The sequence below is a fragment of the Pinus tabuliformis genome, chromosome Q (genome assembly GCF_031772625.1).
Source record: "Pinus tabuliformis cultivar Carrire ecotype Pingquan chromosome Q, CPIR1, whole genome shotgun sequence".
Classification (NCBI taxonomy): domain Eukaryota; kingdom Viridiplantae; phylum Streptophyta; class Pinopsida; order Pinales; family Pinaceae; genus Pinus; species Pinus tabuliformis.
In genome coordinates this window covers 780,249,888-780,258,202 of record NC_142296.1, presented here as the reverse complement: position 1 = coordinate 780,258,202, position 8,315 = coordinate 780,249,888, and the positions used below count along the sequence as shown (strand labels likewise).

Below are 8,315 nucleotides of genomic sequence, written 5' to 3'. Positions count from 1 at the left end.
TCTCTTGCTTCTGTTTCATAGTTCATTCATAATTGTTTTCAGCTGAATGATTTTAAAGTGAGAAAGGAAGAATCCAATTCATTGCTCTGCCTTGGGAAAGTGTTCATATTTAATGTTTTCTTCTGTTTGACAAGGATTCATCCTCTATGCCCTTGTCAACCTCTCAACAGTCCACCCACTCCACAATATTTCAAATTTGATGTTAAATCTCTTGCCTATCTTGCCTCAGGAGATAATCTATGTCTTTGATTTAACTTCTCTGTTCATGCTGTTCCTTCGTCCCATACAGCCCAGAAAACCTAGCCTAAAAATCAAATATTTCTTTCATATTTATTTACTAGCCTAAAATCATTAAAATCAGTATTCATCTTAGGTCATCTTGGGTACCATTGGACATTTTTTGATGAGATAGACCCAGAGAGAGCCCTCTCTTGCTCTAGTAGGGCTAGCTACCAGACTGAGCTTGGTTTTATGTTGCCTCGAACCTCGCCTTCCTTCAGCCTGAGGCAGATTCAAGCGCTAACATAGTGGCGACTCCACTGGGGAGAAATGGTTTACTTGTAGATTGTTTTGCCCCAGTACATATCTCAAGTTTAGAGCTGATTGTTGATGGTGAACAATGAATAGACATAAGAAGACGGCTGAAATCATTCACCTGGCGACTCCATTCACTGAAGAATCCATGCAATCAATCCTTCATGGTGACTCCACTGCAGAGGGATTAGTAGCTTTGAGATTTCTTAAGATGGATTGGATTGCAAGAAGATACACTCCCATGAGTCGAGATCACATCCCAGGTTTTCCACATAAAATGCCCAAGGTATATTGGTCAAAGAATTTGCTTGTGTTCAGAAATGTGGAAGGTAATGACGCTGCTCTTCATCTGGTGAAATTTCACATTCATGTGCATAGATTAAAGATAAATTTTCCTGAGGACTATTTGATGAAAATGTTTATGGCTACTCTAGAAGACGAATCCCAGTCTTGGTATGAAAGCTTACCACCTGCTTCCATTTATTGTCTAAAGTATTTTCATTCCATATTCTTTGAGAAGTATAAAGAATCTTATCCATCATTAAATTTAGTCCAGGATTGTTGCCAACATGCTTATGGTTTTATCGAGAACCTTGAAAAATACTATGAGGATGATAATTTTACGGATGAAGAAATCATGGAATCATTGTATGCAAATCTGTTTCAGTAGCCTACAGAACTCTTAGAGGAAACTTTGTAGCAAGATCAAAATCAGCAGGTTAAAGATTTCCATATGGCTGAAAATGATGAAAGAGAAAGTTTTGTTTCAGATCTGTCCATAGAAGAAGGCAGCATGCAAGGAAGTCCAGTTCTAATTCCAGAAGGTGATGATGTCAAGACAACTATTTCAGTTCCAGATTCAGATTGTGATGACCAAGAATCCCAAGTACGGAATCCTATGAAAGAGAACTTTGCTGTTGAAATCATCTGGGATGCAGAAGACACAGTTATGGATCCAAAGGTTCTCGGTTCATTAGAATACAACCTTCATGAGGAGGTGATCTAGTCAGTGTATGAAAAACAAGATCAGACCTTCATTCAATACATTCACACCACAAAAGATCAAAACATTCAGGATTTCCATTCAGATTCCTCTTCATATGTTTCATGCGTTGAAATGTTTTTCCAAGAAGAAATCTACTCATCTACCTGTTTAGAGTTTTTTGAAGCCCAGGAGCATGCTCTTATTTATGAAGAAAAATCAGAAGCAAGAGAAAAAGATATCTCGTTTTCTCAGCAGGAGGTGGCAATGGCAAATCTTCATGTTTTTCAAGATCCTCTAGCAAGTTTGTTGCAGTCAGCTGTGAAAGTGTTTATTGCAGTTTTCAGTGACGAAGGAGATCATGGTCAACTATGTTTTTGGATGCTCAGTGATCAGTTTGTACTGTTGACCAGAAGATCTGATAGGAAGAATCAATCAAGAAGCAATCTTCTTGAATGGTTGCATTGGCATTTTGATTAGTTTGAGGATATATTGTCTTGTAAGTAATACGGGTGGCCAGGTACTGCCACTCAGCTTTAAGTTTTAAGTTCAGGTCTTAGTATTTTTAAGTACAGTTTGTCGAGTCAGTTTTTCAGTCATTTCAGATTTACAATTGAGTCGGTTTGAGTCCAGTTTCAGTCAATAAATGCATCAAATTCTGTGTTGGTTGTCGAAATAATGACTCCATAGCCCAATGGACGAAGGCAATGTCTGCTCACACAAAGATCTGCAGTTCTTGGCACCTCCACGGAGTGGCAACTGCCATCCCAATTGGAGCCAACGTTAGACTCAGTCTTGTCAGTCTTCTGTCAGAGTCGAATTCACCAAGGTTCATTTCTCGTCATTTGCAGTCATCAAATACCAGTTTGGTCAAAAAGGGTAATTTTAATCCTTGAGTCCACGGTTTTGTCTCCAGAAGTGTTCACTAACGCCTGTAGGCCAAAGAGAGCTTCAATAAGGTTTCACTTCAAGATCCACATTATTAATAATGCTGAAGGACAATTCTTCTTCAAAACTCTGTTTTAAAGAAGAAATGATTAAGTTCATTCAATACATGGTTGATAAGGTTTTACAGCTCTTCAGGCAACCCTGCCCATCTTGCTAGGTTCAGTAGCCCCTATCCCTACAAAAGCACAAACAGACAGAACATCATCAACACAAAGAGACAAAGAAAGATCTACAGGGGTTGGAGCGGGATTTTTCAAAGCTAATATAGTTATATCTCATATCAACAAGTGTATGACTGAAAGCCCCTAGACAACATTAAGCATGAGAAAATTCATTTACTCAATACAGTACCAGTTTTCCTTTATTGAATATGGACCTGCAGACAAAGCAAATGAAATACTATTGGAAATGAAGGGAACTTTTGGACCACATGATTGTAGGCTACTATGTATGAATTCTTCACAATCAAATGAAGAGATCTTACCAGAAGATATCTAGACTCCTTTTGTTTCATCATCTTTGATAATTCATCATATGACCAGGTTCTAGGCCGCTGTTTCAACAGAAATGACTTGGAATAGATTAATGAATTCATGAAAGAATTTTTTGTAAAGAATATTATCCCATACATGGAGCAGAAAATACGCTCCTTGAATCAATAGGTTTCAACAACAAGGAAGGGGTTGAAAAATCAATTTAAAAACCTTTGATGGCATAAGGGGAAGATGATACTGCTGATTTTTCGAATGGGTCCATTTGCACATTTAGTTCGATAGAGTCTCAGATCAGAATTTTGGGAGACTATGCCTTTATGTTGCGTGATTATGAACTTTCTCTTTCAAATTATTGATTTTTATCGAGTGACTACAAGATTGACAAGGCTAGGAAGCGTTATGCTGGTGTTCAGGAAATGATTGGACTTACATTATTTATGCTGGATCAATCAAGAAAGGAAGCAGAGTATTCCATGGAAACAGCTTTTACAACTTATCAGAAAATAGGTGCCTCAGGTCAGAGATATGCCACAAGATGTGCACTTTGGTGGTCGGAATTGCACAAAGCTAGGGGGCAATTCAAGGAGGCTGCCAATGTCTACTTCTGTATCTCTAGTGAGGAACCAAACTTATGTGCAGGTATATTGCTGGAGCAGGCAGCCTATTGTTATCTGCGTGCAAATCCACACATGCTCAGGAAATTTGGGTTCCATCTTGTCCTTGCAGGAAATCGCTACACTATATGTGGACAACGGAAACATGCCATTAGAGCATATATGTGTGTTCTTCCTGTATTTGAAGGCGATGGATGGAATTATATTAGAGACCATGTCCACTTTAATCTTGGAAGATGGTATGCTATTATCAGGAAGTCAAAATTGGCCATTCAACATTTAATGAGATTACTTGCATGTAGTCATCATTCAGTTGTAACTTAGGAAATGTTTCTGGGAGATTTCCTGCGTGTTTTTGAGAGTGTTGGTAAAAAAATATGAAATGTTCAAACTGAAGTTGCCTACTGTTAATATGACATCACTGAGAATTCATTTTGAGGATCACCGCACATATGCCTCTGCTGGAGCTATTCTTTTATCAGAAAGACATGGAAATATTTGGAGGAAGGATTAGTTCCATCGACATCCCCGACATCAAGTAACTGGTTAGATTCTGCAGCAAGGCCTTCTTCCAAATCTTTGAAAGGAAAAGATAGCAATATTTGTATTGTTGGAGAGGCTATAAATGTGGAGCTTGAGTTTAAGAATCCTTTTCATATCCCTATTGATATATTTGCAGTTTCCCTCATATGTGATTTCATTCCTGAAATGATGTCGAAGAACGTTGGTGTTGGTCATCATGGAGAAAAAGAAATTGGATCTGAAATTGCACTATCTAATCATAGCATCGATGAAGAGGGGAACATATATGATCATGGTGCTTCTTCATTAGTTTTATCTGAGGAGGCTTTTTGTCTAAAAGGATGTCAAAGTATGATGGTACATTTGAAAGTGACTCCTAAAATGGATGGTTCCCAGCATATGTTGATAGTTCATTTGTATACTCTGTGTTCTGTTCAATACAAATTCAGTCAGGGAAAGTGTACGGTGCCCAAAATTATGCTTCCAGAAGACATTAGACTGTTGCAATTTAAAGCTTTCCATTCTTGGCATACCGAGCTCTTTGTGCATATTAAGGTTGATACTCTTCCAAATCCACGGCTGGAGATTGTTAGTGTTCCGGATCAAACATTCAACGATGGAGCAATCTGTCATGCTTACGATGAGAGCACAGCAAGTCAATCACAAATAAGTAATCAAACTATAGTGAATGAAGTTAGATTGTACATTGAGACTTATATGAGTGAGATGACGAAATGGAAAAAATATTTGATGCAACTTGGGACCAAAGTTAAAAAGCATGAGGATGAATTGAGGAAATTAGAAACCAATTTAAGTGAATTGAATATTTCTCTGAGTGACTTGAAGGCAGCGCAGCGCATATAACAGGAGGCGTCGCGTACTTAGGGCACGTGGTGCACTGGGAGCCCGAACACAGTGCAAAAACACCACTAGCGTGACACACTGGGCAGAGCGCGTGGCGCACTGGGCAGAGCGCGCGACACACTGGGCAGAGCACGCGGCGCACTGGGCAAAGCGCGCGGTGCATACAGTCCAAAGGGTTGAATTTGCTCAAAATTTCTCCAGCTCATACCATGCATGGATTTTCCAGCTCTAGGGTGTTCTCAAACAACCCCAAGCTGAAACATTAGGATCAACGAGGATGATACAGTTGCAAGCTATAGCGAACTCTATCATGTTCACATGCACCCATATGTGGATGCCTTGGCAAAGGGAGGATCCACTATGATGGCATCTTACTCAAAGCTGGAACGGAGCGAAAATGCGTGCGTGCCATTATCTTCTAACTTACATCTTGAAAAACACAATGGGATTCAAGGGATTCGTCATTTCATAATGGTAAGGAATAGACATTATTACCTCACCACCAGGGGCAAACTACAGCTACAGGAGTTCTGCTTCAATCAATGCAGGCATTGACATGGTGATGGTACCTTTCAACTTCCAAACATACATTGATGAGCTCACAACTCTAGTGAACTCGAGTGTGATCTCCATGAGTAGAATAGACAATGCAGTTAGGAGAATTCTAAGAGTAAAATTTGTCACTGGTTTGTTTGAGCAACCCATGACAGATCGCACCTTATTGGGCATGGTTGGCAATCTTGCACATAGAGAGCTAGCCAGAGAAGTTGTATGCAAGTCTCTCATTCTCTTGAAGAATGGGAAAATGCCTGAAAATCCATTATCACCTCTTGACAAGAATTCTCCGAAGATACTTGTAGCAGGAAGTCATGTGGACAATCTGGGGTACTAGTGTGGAGGATGGCCTATAAGCCGGAAAGGCAACTGTGGAGCAACAACTGTAGGAACCACCATTCTGGATGCCATAAAACAAGCTTTCAGTTCGTCAACCGAAATAGTATACGAGCAGAACCCAAATGCAAATTTCACTAAAGGGAAGGGATTCTCTAACTCCCTTGCCACAATCGAGGAACCTTCGTATGTGGAAACAAGGGAAAATAACACCAACCTGACCATCCCTCTGGGGGGAATCGATGTGATCAACAATGTATGTAATGACAGTTTTCCGTGCCTACTTATTTTGATATCGGGGAGGTCGTGGGCGGTGGAAACCTACTTGAAACAGAATGGATGCGCTCGTAGCTGCATGGTCGCCTGGAAGTGAAGGGTAGGGCATTGCGGATGTTATATTCGGAGATTATGATTTTTGAGGCCAACTGCCTAGAACGTGGTTTAAACGCATGGCATCAACCGTGTCAGAGAAATGAGATATGTATCCTATTTTGTCTTCATTGGTGATTCAAAGGGAGTTACACCAACAAATTTCACCTCCTCATTGGCCATCATTAAATTCAAAGCATGAATTTGTAACGCTGCTCCTTGTACATACAGCTGGCTTTTTCATCCTTCGTCGATAATGATCGAACAATCCCCATTTTCAGTTGGTTCATTTCCTCATGGCAGAGTTTATTTATGGTATGAGAATAATTTTGTAAAAGGAGGACTAGAAGGTTTAGGATTTTGGATATTTGGAAGTTGGATCAAACTATGGCATGGATTTTCATCGGGGATTTCATTTGAAAGATGACAACATCTATTGCGATCGAAGATGTGTGGAGAGAAGTTAAGATTTTGAAAGCATTGTCAGGGCATCATAATTTGGTTATATTTCACGATGTATGTGAGGATGACAACAATGTCTACATTATCATGGAATTCTACGAAGGTGGGGAACTATTGGACAAAATATTGTCCAGTGGTGGAAGGTTCTCAGAGGAAGATGCCAAGGGTATTGTTGTGCAGATTTTGAGCATAGTTGCCTTTTGTTACCTTTAGGGGGTGTTGCATCGTGATTTAAAACAAGAGATGAAAGACTGAACGATATTGTAGGTAGTGCATATTATGTAGCACCAGAAGTCCTTCACCAATCATATAGTATGGAAGCAGATGTATGGAGTATTTGTGTGATAATGTACATCTTACTATATAGTAGTCGACCTTTCTGGGCACACTCTGAATCAGGAATTTTTCGTGAAGTTTTGAGCACTGAACCTAATTTTGATGATGCACCATGGCCTTCTATCTCTCCTAAGGCTAAGGATTTTGTGAAAAGGCTTCTCAACAAAGATATACGCAAAAGAATGAGTGCAGCTCAGGCCCTTTCTCATCCATGGCTTTGTGGGAAATATGTAATTCCATTAGATACTACAATGTACAAACATGTTAAAGCTTATCTCCGCTGCTTACCGTTCAAACGTGCAGCTCTCAAGAATAAGGAGTTGATGTGACCAAATGGTTCCAGGCACTGGTGAAATCATTAAGAGAGGACGAATTGGTGTACCTCAGAGCTCAATTTAAGCTCCTACAACCTGATAACGATGCCAAGATTTCTCTAGAAAATTTTAAATCAACTCTAATGAGAAATTGGACAGAGGCCATGAAAGAATCCAAGGTTCCAGATATACTAAATTTTATGGATCTGTCGCTAATTACAAAAATTGGTTTCAAACAAAAAAAGAGAAGGCGAAAGGTCAAAAGCCCAATTAAATGAAGAATACCTGCGACAGCCGAAAAATAGGAAATGATGGTCTATTTCTGACTTTAGTTACAATTTCAAGGGATTCACACCTACAGATGTCACTTTTTCAGATCCGAGCAAAATGTAACGCTGCTCCTTTAGCAATGGATGGATTTTCATCTTCAGTTAGTAATGATTAAATCATCCTATATTCTGAGTCGATTCAATTTTTTTTTGATAGGGTGAATCTATTTATTGTATGAAAAAATCATTTGTAAAGGGGGCTGGTATTTTTCTGAGGAAAGTGTGGGAGGAGAAAACCCAGCGCTTCATTGTACAGATTTGACAGAGAAATAATTGAATGGTACAGCTCTATTTTATGAGATGCTTGCAGTATGAATTTAGCATGTGTTTCTTCTCCTGTTTCATATGTCTATTGTTTTTGTTTCATAGTTCATTCATAATCGTTTTCAGCTGAATGCTTTTAAAGTGAGAAAGGCATAATCCAATTCATTGCTCTGCCTTGGGAAAGTGTTCATATTTAATGTTTTCTTTTGTTTGACAAGGATTCATCTTCTATGCCCTTGTCAACCTCTCAACAGTCCACCCACTGCACAGTATTTCAAATTTGATGTTAAATCTCTTGCCTATCTTGCCTCAGGAGATAATCTTTGTCTTTGATTTAACTTCTCTGTTCATGCTGTTCCTTGGTCCCATACGACCCAGAAAACCCAGATTTC

At 39.3% G+C, this 8,315-nt stretch overlaps 2 pseudogenes; both read left to right on the top strand.

Annotated features, from left to right (window-relative positions):
* The first annotated feature begins 1,327 nt into the window (after positions 1–1,327).
* On the top strand, positions 1,328–4,958 carry LOC149221803 (uncharacterized; annotated as a pseudogene).
* A 1,683-nt stretch (positions 4,959–6,641) lies between these two features.
* LOC149221802 (CDPK-related kinase 3 pseudogene) lies at positions 6,642–7,608 on the top strand (annotated as a pseudogene).
* Positions 7,609–8,315: the final 707 nt, after the last annotated feature.